Source organism: Cervus elaphus, chromosome 25, assembly GCF_910594005.1.
Source record: "Cervus elaphus chromosome 25, mCerEla1.1, whole genome shotgun sequence".
NCBI classification, from domain to species: Eukaryota; Metazoa; Chordata; class Mammalia; order Artiodactyla; family Cervidae; genus Cervus; species Cervus elaphus.
The window spans coordinates 12,086,735-12,100,839 of record NC_057839.1 but is presented as its reverse complement, the minus strand read 5'-3'; the positions used below and the strand labels follow the sequence as shown (position 1 = coordinate 12,100,839).

General features: G+C 37.0%; 1 protein-coding gene across 3 annotated transcripts in view; it reads left to right on the top strand.

Annotated features, from left to right (window-relative positions):
* Positions 1–6,550, top strand: part of TNPO1 (transportin 1) — an 89,682-nt gene extending 83,132 nt beyond the window's left edge. For all 3 annotated transcript variants that reach the window (XM_043887113.1, XM_043887114.1, XM_043887115.1), the window contains exon 25: positions 871–6,550. The gene's annotated coding sequence lies outside the window, so the exon portion shown is untranslated. The remainder of the gene's footprint in view (positions 1–870) is intronic.
* The last annotated feature ends 7,555 nt before the right edge of the window (positions 6,551–14,105 follow it).

Genomic DNA, 14,105 nt, shown 5'->3' with positions numbered 1-14,105 from the left:
TGCATGATTCCACTTTGAATCCTCTTAGAAGGAAATCCAAGTTGGTACGCTAGTTAAATTTCAACCTGTCCTTTTCTTAATTTTTGCCCTTTAAGAGATCACCAACAATCACTGGCAGGGTAGAGATGGTTTTAGTTTTAAATATAGTCTTTTATATATCAAGAGCTTTCTGTGTTGTGAGCTTTAGGGAAAACCCAGGTAGAACTGGAGCTCAATTTGGTCTCAGTAAAAATAATTATTCAATATTTATTCTTCATATTTTATTGAGTCCCCACCTTGTGCCCAGCACACGGTTTGTTTGTTTGAGAGATTCATTTTTGATTTGGGGTAGTAAAGAGGTAAGTCCACCTGGACTCTTGTTCTTTGAGTGTTTCTGACCTAAGTCAAACTAACAATTCTGGTATTTTAGCCTTAGTTCCCTCATTAGGTTATTTTGAGGATTAAATACTGTGCTATATGTGGTGCCAGGACTTAGTATATTGCCTGACGCACTTAGTTGGCTCTTTTATAAATATTAGAAATATGGGTGATGATGTTTTAATTCAAGAGTAACAGCTCCCGTTGAGATCCATTGTACACATAGGGATAAAGAATTAGACCCATATCACCCTACAAGCCATATTTTATCTGTTTAAAGTTCTACACGCCTCTCTGTGCCTGATATCACTTTCTGTATCTGATGCAAGAGACACTTGAGAGCCATAGGAGAAGGAAGCAACGTGGCTTCACTGACTAGCATGATCGTGGGCGATTTGTCCAGTTTTTCATGTTCTTCAGAGATCGTATTGTTACTTGATTAATTTTATGTTCCACTGGTCTTATAAAAGAAACAATTTTGTTTAAGTATAAAATTGTTTTGTTTTCTTACAGGTCCTTCAGTCTTGGAGACTGTGAGGGAGCCTCTGCACCCAGGGAAAATGTTACCCTTTACAGGGGGGAAGGGTAAACCAGTAGGGAATACAGTACAATCCCAACCCTACTGGGAGGGGCGGGAGGGAGGTGTTGCCGTCACTGTATTAAGTCGATGTTGGGAAACGTTTTAACATCTGGAGCCTTTGTGGGTGGAAATCTGTCTCCAATTACAACACTGCACTGGATATGAAGAAGCAAAAAAAAAACAAACCTATCTACTCACAAAACAGTACATTCTGGAATATTATGGGGAATTGTACCAAAACAAGAACCATATAAATGATGCATAGGGATAAGAAAGAAGAGAAATTCTATAGCGCACAATAAAGGAAACCTAAGAATGGGGATTAGAAACAGTAAAGGGTTTTTTTTTGTTTTTGTCTTTTTAATTTAAAAAGTTTTATAAAATTTCCCACATGATGGGGCCTTGTTTTTGCATGCTGATGAAGAACTACACAAATGAAAGCTAATAGAGTTAAAATCAGCTTGCCTGCCCATAGTAGAAGCAGGTTCTTGGAAGTTACAATTTAAGGTACCCCAAAAAGTTGGAAATAAAACAAAACAAATTTAAACAATGAAGCACCCTGTGAAATGCCAAATGAGTCACTCCTTTTACCCTCGTGGGGTGGGCAGGGAGGGAGAAGTAAATGGGGCTGGACATATCGAACTAAAGATTGACATCTTGATTTTTCATTAAGACATTAACGTAGTGGATATAATTTGATGGTTGTACATCATTAGATTTAATTTCTAGGCCAAGATATTGTTCTTTTTAAAGTGCAGTTTAAGGTTCAGGCATGCGTTCTGGCTCATAGTGATTGAAAGTACTTTAAATTAGTGGGAAAGTAGCATGCTTGCATCACATAGAGTGAGATTGGTATTCAGTTACCTCTGTTGCGCCAGTTTGTGTTGCAGTTTACCGATTCAATATAGCCCTGCATTTAAAATTCCTTTTTAAGATTTGTGAATTTTATTTTTATTAAGAATATAGATATAAAGTACTGTAGTTTACAGCTAGGCCTTGAAATAATCTTTTTAGGATCTGTTAGGAATAAGGTTGGTATTGTATCGTGTGTAACCTGCACAATGTGGAAAGCTGATAAACCTGTGCAAAATCTTTGCCTCTGTGCTGTCAGTGTGATGTGCTTTCTGCATGGTTATATACTACTAGTGATTTTATCAAAACTTCTCTAAAACTTAAATTACATGGTAAAAGATCTGTAAGAGGCTGCATAAATGTTAGTTGGCACATAAGGACAATTGTAGAAGTTGAAGACATGATCGCTATATTTCAATGTTTATTCCCACTCAACATTGCCTTCTAAGCTTTCTTTTTTTGTTCAAAGCATGATCTTAAAGATATGTTTAAGTTAATGGATGTAATGCAGGGTTCCTACACTGTATTGGCGCATGTTGGTGGCCCTCTGTGCCCTAGATACATGCACACGGGGTGCAAGTAAAAAGCTACAGAGTGAAAGTTGGTTTGGATCCTCTTCATTTCATTTGTTTAGCTTTTCTGTTATTTTTCTCTACTTACATGTATTCCTGTGAATAAATCCTTGTTAAGTTAACCCTTTACTTTTCCTTCCATGTGTATTTTCTTATATACTGTGAATGTGAAAACCTAACTGGTACACTTGATCTTGTGTCCATATGGAAGTGCAAGTCTTTATTAATTTGGATTGCCTAAACAGTGTATCCCATGATGATGAAGGAAAATGGAGAGATTTTTCTTTTTAACTCTGCTGGTCAGAGATGAAGCCACACCTTTCCATTTTTCAATGCTGCATATTTAATCTGCAACAGAAATGTTAAGCCATAACAACCTTTTTATATTTTAGTTTGTCACCTTTGCATTGCAGAATAAATACTGAATAACCATTTTTGTAAGCAGTTGCTCCTCTTTGCATGGTTCTATTCCTCTAAAGGTGTTGAATGATACAGCCATTGCACTGAAGTTTGAGCTGTATGCGTGTGAATTTATAAATACCGTTTCAAAAAAATTCAAATGCATGGTAGCATGCAGAAAGGTTTTTGTTGTGTGTGTGTATGTATTTTTTTTAACATGTTCTTTCACCTTCTTTTCTCTACTTTGGCTTTGCAAATTTCAGTCTGTAGAGCCTGAAATTAAATCATATTTTCAGTGTCCAGTTGTTTTTAATCGTAAGTTGGATCCAAAGGGTATGTAGCATTTTGCTTTCTAGTACCAATGCCTCATTGGGAGCTCAGAATGTGCTTCCTAGTTAGTGTTTAAAACCTGATTAGGGTAGCTATTTTATCCTCAACTTCTAGTGATCTGTAGTTCTCCAAAACTTTTTAATATGGGAGATATTTTAATATTCTGGAATAAGTAGTAAAGATTTTAAATTGAGAGAAAAGACAAAATTCTCAAGAACTCTTTTAAAACATACAAAAACGGTCTTCAATAAAGTTATCTGGACCTGTGATTGACAATTCTCTATTGACTGAAAAGCATTATTGTTACCTATTGAGTGGAAAAATTAATTTCTAATTAGATATGTAACAAGTTGTGCCCCTTTTTTGTAGTCAGTGTGTTTTTAAATTAAAAGGAAATTTAATTTAAAAATACAACATATAAATAAATAGACTGCAACCTGAGATGGGGTTGGGGTTTTGGGGTTTTTTCCCCCACCTTGAGGTTATAGTTTCTTCCTAATTGTATTTCAGATACATAGTATAACATAGGAATTTGCAGAAGCCATTTAAGTTTAAGTTATCTTTTGAGGTAAGCTCTGATTTAGCATTTATTCTGATAAAACTTAATACATCATGGGATATATATATATATATATATAAAGCAACTTAATTCTTGTGGTGTAGTCTTAATAGTTCTGAATGTTGACTGAATGTCTATGAGATTGTGAGTTTGTCCTTGTTACATTCCAGTGTTTCGCCTCTTGGCATGCTTAAGGCACGGCTTCCTTCATCTGCTCCTTCCACACTAACATGCTGTTAGTGTGCCCAACTACAGAAATAGCCGCTGCTAAGTGATGTAGATTTTCTACTTGAATATTTTTATGTTGTAGGAACCTCAGGAGGTCAGTGTTTACTGTTTTATATATGCCTTCTTTTTCCTGTTTGAGCTTCTCTCTTTGAAGGATTCTAACAGAACAAAAGCTGCTGATCAACCTAAGTTGGAAACAGAAAGTGTATTTAATATAGTTTAAATGCATGTTTGGCAGTTCCATGTTACAGTCCATTAGTAAGTGAACCTAGTGCCACAGATATTCATTTATTCAGGAAAGAACTTTGCTTTTTGTATTGTCTAATCTCTTTAATAACTTCATACTGTGTAAAAAAAAAAATCACACTTTTTTATATTTTTTGGTTGGTTATTTTCCAAATAATCAACATGTAAATAATCTTTAAGAGCCAGTTCTGATGCTTTACATTATTGCTACTTGATTTTGTGACGCAAGTTAGATTTCAGAATAGATTTTAAAACACTTAACCAAGCCATTACATCTTAAAAACAAAATAAGTAGCATACATTTTGTAATTAACATATTGATAAACACTGTGATTTTTTTGTTAAGACTTTTTCATTGATCTGAATTGCTTAAATTGCATATATTGTAAAATAGGATCAGATGTATATTTTAAAATAATCTCAACTGACTTTCCTCTATTGAAATGCTTTGTCTACTCAGTTATAAAATATTCAGATACAAGTTTTATCTCAGGTGAATACTCTTGTATCCTTCTTTCTTTGGTGACATATGCTTATAAAGGGTCATCATACTTACATTCTTTGTTTTTGTTTTTTTAGTGTATTTCATGAAGAATCTTTCCATTTAGTCTGATTTTCTAATTAGTCTAGCAGACCATGGCGGTATAAGTCCTTCCTGGCGAGCCCTTTGGCATGCAGGTTTACTTTGAAAGTGAATTCAGTTTGGTTCTCCTTTTCTCCAAACTCTTTTTAAGATAGTAGAGTGGAAAATTTTGTCATGTATTAAATTACCCTGCATATAGCTGAAATGCCAGAACTAAACTAATTCTGTCTTAAATCTTTTAGTCTAAATTTAACTTAAATCCTTTGCCATAAAGAAAAAAGTAGGTTTTTTTGCTCCATATAGTTCATCTATATTATTCATATTGAATGTATTAACAGATAACGGTGCAAAAACATTCTTCCCAAGAGAAGAGTGTATCATGCGTAACTGCAATTTAAATCCTTTCTTTAGTAGTTCTTTAAACTACACACAGCTTCGCTTATTATTTTTGCAAGTAATACAAGGGGGAAAACACTTAACAGTCACTGCTAGTACTGTTACTGAAACGTAGGCATTGAAATCTTGACACAAACTATGGTCTTCAGATTAAGGGCCTAAAATAATCTAGAATAAAAGTCAGATCAATAAAGAGCTGTTTAACAATATTATCTAGTAATACCATGCAAATGCATTATATACTTAGTACTTAGTCATACTGTATTAAATATAGAGATGTTTCTAATGCCTCTTAAAAATTCAGTTTTATTTAAAATTTTCTTTCACTTGTACACTTTGCAGGTGACTTGTGACTAATTTTTTCAGTCTTACATAGATCTTCCCCCATTGGTATTATATGTGAGGGATTCTTTATCTTTATGCCTAATTATTCTTATTAATTTTTAAGGTATGCATTTAAATTTTAAGGTATACATGTTTATTGTGATTTGTATCCCAGAATGTATTGTTTTTATTTTTTTTTTTATGTGTGCATGATTTTGAGGGAAGTTAAAGTGGTGATTGTTTTTTTCACCTCTTGTATGTTTTAAAATCAAACCAAATCTATTTGCCAAGCATTATATCACTAACTAGGAAAATAGGATTTTTCCCTTTTATTACTATTTTTGTTCATCTACCATAGAATCCCCTTGAAGATGGCTTGGTATTTTTCACAATTAGCTATTTTGCAAGTCCAACTATCTTCCTAAAAGCTTACTATAACATGGTTAGCCTATAAGGCAGTGTTGATTTCCTTCCCAATACCAGCCTCATAAGGGGGTTCTGCTGTTCTATCCCCATATTGCCTCGTTGTTCCTCTGTGGATATATAACCAAATTAAGATTGGATGAGTTTTATGGAGATAATAATAAGACAATACTGTATAAGTAATTTTACTTAATAGATTATCATCTGTGAGAAGATGTTTAAACGTGGTTAATGACTTCATATTATAAAACAGTTTTACACTTAATATTCATGTTAATATTGGGTGCAATAATTTAGTAGTTATAGCTTTAGTTATAAATAACTGGATCTTTCTGCTGACAACTTAGGTTGTATGAGTTATGCTTAAAAGCTTTAAATCTGATGTTTCTTGTACCTGCCACACTATGTTAGAATGTGTCCTTCAAACATATCCTCCTGCAACTTCTCAAACTGTACTAAATTGATATTTCTTGAAGTCAAACTCTGTGCTAACAGATCTTCATTTTAAATAGAATACGGTTTTAATTTTTGATAAGCTGCTGAATTTTAAAGAGAGTTTTTTGGGGCCACCAAATATTTTGGATCATGCAGAGAATATATATTGTACTGTAGTAATTTTGTATTTACATTTGTATGATGTGACATAATAGATGTGAATGTTAATCACTGCTTGACTATGTTAATAAAGTTGTTTAACTATAGATGTTTCACTCTGATTTTTAATGACAGGAAATGAGCTTTCTTCCCCCACTCCTCCCCCCATTTTGGGTCCAGATAGGTCTTGTGTTCCTTGTTTTTTGTTTTGAGGGGCCTTTTTTTTTTTTAGCTTACACTTTAATACACTCTTGTTTGACACCATCTATTTTTTTAAACTGAGTATTAGTTATATAGTGTAGTAAAACTATTTTCCTCACATTTAACTTCTATTATTGATGTATTTCTACAGAGTTGATTCTAGGTTCAGCTTCCAGAGGGGGGAGGAAAAGTTTCTTTTTCTGCAAAAAAAAGAAAACTAAAGTCGTGAATAAAACATTGAAAAGGATAGATTGCATGAATGTGTATGAATGTGTGGCCTATTTAGGCTTTCTGGTCATCCTCCAGAAAAAAAAGACTTGTAATTTTGGAAATTAATATTTACAAAAGCAGTAGTTTCCTCTTAAGGTTGTGACTTGTTATTACAGTTGCATGTTATTAATTAAAAATATATTTCAGAGGAAATGTGTTCATAACTGTCAAGTGCTTTTTTTTTCTGTTTTTTAGATTTAGAGCAAGCAAAGTGCCTGAGGTTAGATGAGTGCAACCCAGAAAACTTAAAGAGAAATGAGACTTGGGATTTTTTTTTTTTCCTTTTGTTACCTGTACATGGAAACATTGAGATACCTTACTTGTGTTGGAGAAGAGGGGGAGGGAATGACATCTGGCTATCATGCTGTTCTAAAACATCAAGAAAGATTCCAGGACTTAGGTTGTGGAAGAAGATAAAACCAGACTAATCCTTAAGTTTTCCATGATTCTGATTGGCTGCTACAGTCTTAAAATGTGCCTGAATCTAAAAATCTTTTGTAAATCTTTAACATTGTAATGAAACTAAAGTACAACTTTTAAGATGTTTTCACGTTATACTTACTGTTACAGATGGGTGTTTTTTATCTTGTAATGAGTTTGTTACCAGCCTGACTCCAGTCATTTGCATTACATGTGATTCTTTAGGAATGATTGGAAAAGTAGCAGGTGAACCTCACAGCTCTGAGCTTGGACTTCCTTCCTGCTCTGGTGAGCGCAGAAGCTGCCCTCTTGTCCTTAATCTCAGAGTCTTGTGCTGACCTGATGTAAAAGAACCTGCTGAACCATCCTCATAGATCTCCAGTGTTCAACACAATTTGCAAATTATAGTTTAGAAATTCAACTCAATTTCTAAATCATTGGGAAAAATAATACCAGAAAATTCTTACACTAAGAACCTTTAAGATTTTGTGTCAGTTATTAGTGTAAATGCTATGCATATTACAGCCATGTTGTTCTGACAATTGAAATTTTATACTAGGTATCCCTTTTCAAACTTATGTGACCTTTTGAAGAACTTCATTAAACAATTTTAAGAAAAACAGTTTTAAATGAATTTCATACAACTACCCAATGATACAATGATGATGTTTCTGTGCACACATGAATAATAAATTTGCCTGTTAATATGCACAATACCTATACCATCTTCTATAAATAATTTACATGGTAGCTATACCATCTTCTATAATTTACACAACCTTCTTATTGTTGGACATTACAGAAGTTATTTCTCATTTTTCACTCCTGGAGATAAAGTTATGATGAATAATGCCCCTATGCTTAAATGCCTGCATCTGCAGCAATTTTTCTGAAATTACCATGTCACAAGGAGGTCCCTTTCATAGAAACTTATGCTAGTTTTCACACTCAGCAACTTCAGCGAGTGTTACCATCTGTGCTGTAAATTGTGGTTTAAACAGCATGATTTTCTAATTTTGTATATAGGAAGTCATATACAAGATCATTTTCATATTACATACTTAAATATCTGAGCCTTATGTCACAGGCACAGTCTTACAGAGCTTATATTCTGTTACAGCAAGGTGGATAAGTAACTGTTCAGTTCAGTCGCTCAGTCGTGTCCGACTGCGATCTGCAGCATGCCAGGCCTCCCTGTCCATCGCCAACTCCCGGAGCTTACTCAGACTCCTGTCCACTGACTCGGTGACGCCGTCCAACCATCTCATCTTCTGTCGTCCCCTTCTCCTGCCTTCAATCTTTCCCAGCATCAGGGTCTTTTCAGATGAGTCTGTTACCTGGTGGCAGGTGCCAGTGAAATGAAAGTGATGGTGGAGGAGACTTATTTTCAATGGGGCGAGTGAGCAGAGGAAGGTCTGAGGGGGGTGTCATTTGAGAAAAACTTGGAGTAAAGCTATGGGTGTCTGGGGGCAACTCTCAGGTAAAGTTTGAAGGACGTGGGACCCCTTCCAGGGCCCAAAAGGGGGCTTTTAGACGTCTAACATTCAGAAGTGAATTGTCCTTGGAGACACACGTGGTGACGAAGTAAGAGACTATTGGGAAGGGCACCCGGGCGGAGAGCGGCAGGGTGAGGGGACGCAGGAGGACTGCTGCCCTGTGGCTCACGGTCTTGATGTTACGGTGCTGAGATTAATTTCCAGATTTGCCTGGCCAATCACACTGACTCGGGGTCTTAACTAGTGACACGTGCATTGCCCAGCCAAGAAGGATTCTGGGACTTTGGTAAGAACGTGGCATCTCCTTTTGACCTTTCCTGAATTCTTCTGGTTAGTGGTGGCTTATTAGTTCCATGTTCCTTACCAGGACCTCCTGTTGTAAAATAACTCACGAAAATGGTTACTATGGTGCCCGACCAGGGTGGGTGTTTTCAGTCAAGTGTTTCCCCTAACAAAAGGAACGATAAGGACAAATGTAATGAGACAGTAAAATGTTTGGTGTGTGGGTTTTGCCCTTGAGTAAAATTAAAGGAGCGTTGTAGGGTAAGGATGGGCTTTGGTGGTGGCTCAGATGGCAAAGAATCTGCCTGCAATGCAGGAGACCCAGGTTTGATGCCTCAGTCGGGAAGATCCCCTGGAGAAGTAAATGGCAACTCACTCTAGTATTCTTGCTTTGAGAATCCCATGGACAGAGGAGCCTAGAGGGCTATAGTCCATAGGGTCCCAAAGAGTCAAACACGGCTGAGTGACTAACATTTCAGGCTAAGGATTCATGGTTTGCAAACATTCTAGAAATGGGTTTGAGGAAAGAAACCAAGGATGGCTCTTACGGTTTTTGGTTTGACCTGAGCAGCTAGAGGGATGGAAATGTTAACTGAAATATGGAATATCTTAACATTTGGTTTAAGCCATCTATAAAGAGAAGGGGAGAAGGTGGAGTTCAGGGGAGATAACCTGGCTATAGACAGAAAATTGAAAGTGTGTAAATGTGCTTTAAACCATGAGATTGAATTAACATCTGAGAAGAGGAAAAAGGAAAGATGCGAGGACTAAACATGAAACTCCAACAATGAAGTCTTAAGGCTTCAGTAAAGAAAACAATAGAAGCCTGATGTTCTGATGTATAGAACAAGACAGAATTTACATTTAGCAACATAGAGGTCATTTGTTTTGGCAGATTTTTTTTATGGCTGTAGAAGAATCAGAATGAGAGCTATCTTCCCTCCCTCCAGAAGGGCTGAGAGACCATAGGCTTCCTTTTTCCTCAAGGCCATGTGAAGTAGCTTTGTTGTTTTCTAAAAACTGGATCATTTAAGAAATGTGGAAGCTTTTGAAGCGTGAACAGGCAAGAGTTGATAGATAACTCCCCTAAATGGTTACCAGCATGTAGTGTTTAAATTTGAAATTTAAAACATCCCCAAAGACTGACAACAGTTTTTGTTTGTTGCTAGACAAGGTTATTTTAGAATTTATATGAAAAAGTCAGAGAAGCCAGAAAAATTGTGAAAAACAGGTAATGAGGGTGGGACAGTCCCAAACAGGTGTTTGTTTAATTATGGCTACAGGAATTAAAATGAACTGATTCAGGTATAGGTGGCTTAAAAGAACTAAGACCAGAAATACCTAAATGCTTCACATGAAACTAGGATATGGCGTGTAAGTGGGGGAAAAAAAAAAATGTGTTATTTGACAAGTGCTGGAAAACTGGGTAGGCATTCACTTAAAAAAAAAGAAAAAGATTCCTACTTCAACCTCATATTAAAAATTCTTGTTCAGTCACTAATTTGTGTCTGACTCTTTGCGACCCCATGGACGTAGCCCTCCTGCTGTTCTGTCCATGGGATTTCCCAGGCAAGAATGCCGGAGCGGGTTGCCATTTCCTTCTCCAGGGGATCTTCCGGACCCAGGGATCGAACCCAGGTCTCCTGCATTGGCAAGTGGATTCTTTACCTCTGAGCCACCCCAGGGAAGCCACCAAATGCAGCTCCTTTTACCGAAAATGATTAATTTCCTTGAATTATAAAGAGTTCCTACAAGTCAGTCAGAAAACATAATAGAAAAACGCAAAGAATATTGAGTTCACAGAAAATTTAACCTCAGATTGCTTTCACATTGACTAGAGTCAGAAAGCCTTCACAACACACCTAGGGAACACGGGAACAGGAATTCATACATTGCTCAGTTCAGTTCACTTACTCAGTCATGTCTGACTCTGCGACCCCATGGACTGTAGCACACCAGGTTTCCCTGTCCATCACCAACTCCTGGAGCTTGCTCAAACCCATGTCCATTGAGTTGGTGATGCCATACAACCACCTCATCCTCTGTCATCCCCTTCTCCTCCTGCCTTCATTCTTTCCCAGCATCAAGGTCTTTTCAAATGAGTCAGCTCTTCACATCAGGTGGCCAAATTATTGGAGCTTCAGCTTCAGCATCAGTCCTTTCAATGAACACCCAGGACTGATCTCCTTTAGGATGGACTGGTTGGATCTCCTTGCAGTCCAAGGGACTCTCAAGAGTCTTCTCCAACACCACAGTTCAAACGCATCAGTTCTTCGGCACTCAGCTTTCTTTATAGTCCAACTTTCACATCCATACATGACTACTGGAAAAACCATAGCTTTGACTAGATGGACTTCGTTGGCAAAGTAATGTCTCTGCCTTTCAATATGCTGTCTAGGTTGGTCATAGCTTTTCTTCCAAGGAACAAGCGTCTTTTAATTTCATGGCTGCGATCACCATCTGCAGTGATTTTGGAGCCCAAAAAAGTAAAATCTATCACTGTTTCCATTCTTTCCCCATCTATTTGCCATGAAGTGAAGGGACCAGATGCCATGATCTTAGTTTTCTGAATGTTGAGTTTTAAGCCAAATTTTTCACTCTCCTCTTTCACTTTCAATAAGAGGCTCTTTAGTTCTTCACTTTCTGCCATGAGGGTGGTGTCATCGGCATATCTGAGATTACTGATATTTCTGTCAACAATCTTGATTCCAGCTCGTACTTCATCCAGCCCGGCATTTCACATGATGTACTCTGCTAGCAGGAATGTAAATCAGTATAATATGAAGGACAATTTTAAAACATCAAAATTACAAATATATACATTCTTTGACCTACAAATGATCCCCTAAATACTTAACTGATATGATAGCTCATAAACAAATGAAGATACTGCATATCCTTTAACAGCCACTAAATTCACAAAAATTGAAAATACCAATTGTTAATAGAGTTGCATGATAGAGGAACAGGAATTCTTACAATGCTGATTTAGTATAGCTACTTTGGAGACTAGCTGGCCATTACTCAGTGAAGTTGAGCACTTGTATATTTTGACTAAGCCGTTATACTACCCGCTATATACCTTGAAACAACTTCGTATGTGTGCCAGAAAACACATAAGACTCTTTGTACTGGCATTGTAATAACAGAATAAACAGGAACGACACAAATGTCCCACAGGGTGGATGAATTCTTAAAAGAATTCTGAGCAGAAGAAGCCAGTTTCAGTAAAATATCTATAGAAAACCATTTATATTAATATAAAATTCAGAAACAGGCAAAACTAAAAACTACATAGAGATGCAATTAAGTGTGTAAGTAAAGATGACTACATCTTGAAAAAAGAGCTGAGGGTGCAATCATGAAGAGTTTGGGCAGTGGGTACATTTTATTCTTTAAATGGTACATGAATGTATACTCATGTATATTTAATACATAACTTTATATAGTACCAGAGATGACTTACCTAGTAACCACACATACTCCAGCAAATTCATCTTTTATAATAAAATCAGACAAGTTTATGGTAAGGGTATAGATGTGTTAACTCAAGTTCATTTCAGTCCAACATACTTAGGGACTAAATCTCCATGAGAGCTTTTGTTGTTAAATGTTTAAGATATCCAATGTTAGATAATGATAGACAAGGCCAAGTCTATACATATCTAGATTTACCATTTGGCATCTTTATTGATAAACTTCTCTACATATTTTGTTTTTATATTTTCACTTTGACATTACATTTTCCCAAACAGAAAAGTTTATATAAGATGTCTGATTAATAGGTATTTCCTTATCACAACTTGAGACTTTGAAATATTTAACTTGTGCTCAAAGACGCACTCTTTTTTTCTTGGCCACGCTGCATGGCTTGCAGACTCTTAGTTCCCTGATCAAGGATTGGAACTGGGTCCTTGGCAGTGAAAGTGCAGAGTCCTAATCCTTGGACAGCCAGGGAATTCCCCAAAGGCACTCTCTTTATAGGCAGAAAGGAAGGAATTGATACTTAGGTGGAGCTAGTGGTAAAGTACCCACCTGCCAATGCAGGAGAATAAAAGACGCAAGTTTGATCTCTGGGTTGGGAAGATCCCCTGGAGGAGGGCATGGCTACCCACTCCAGTATTCTTGCCTGAAGAATCCCCATGAACAAAGGAGCCTGGCAGGTTACAGTCCATAGGGCTGCAAAGAGTTGAACACAACTGAAGCGACTTAGCACCCACAGATGTTTTTCTTCCATGTCTGCTAGGATTTTACAAGCATTGCTGTTTTTGTTAAGCCTCATCCTTTTTTTCAACTGTAGGCATGCACATTTTCTTTAAGCTTCTTAAAACAAATTTTATTTCCTGAAATCCTTTTAGGACTACCTTAAACAATACCCAACAATGTATAAATTCAAACAAACACCACTAGGTGGAGTCCTTGACCTATATTAACCTGGCTTCCCAGGTGTGGTGGTTTAGTTATTCAGTCCTGTCTGAGTCTGCGACCCCATGGACTGTAGACCACCAGGCTTCTCTGTCCCTGGAATTTCCCAGGCAAGAATACTGGAGTGGGTTGCAATCTCCTTCTCCAGGTTTGGTCCCAACTCAGGGATTGAACCTGGGTTTCCTGCGCTGCAGGAGGTCTCCTGCATTGCAGGCGGATTCTTTACCGACTGATCCCGCCTGCCAATACAGCAGATGCAAGAGACACGGGTTTGATACCGGGGTGGGGAAGACCCACTGGAGTAGGAAATGACAATCCACTCCAGTATTCTTGGCTGGAAAACTCCAGGGCCACGACTGGGCACGCACACACTCACCTATTAGCACAGTATTTTCCAAGAACAGAAGAGGTGTATGTAGAAATAAGATTTCCAGCCCTTAAACTCACCTCCATCAACATGACATTTTTACATGAAAATAATCTTGAAAACTGTTAATGCCATTCTTCCTTTTGTATAAAAAAAATCTTTTAAGAAATGTTTTCCTAAGTCCAAGTACAGAGATTGCAA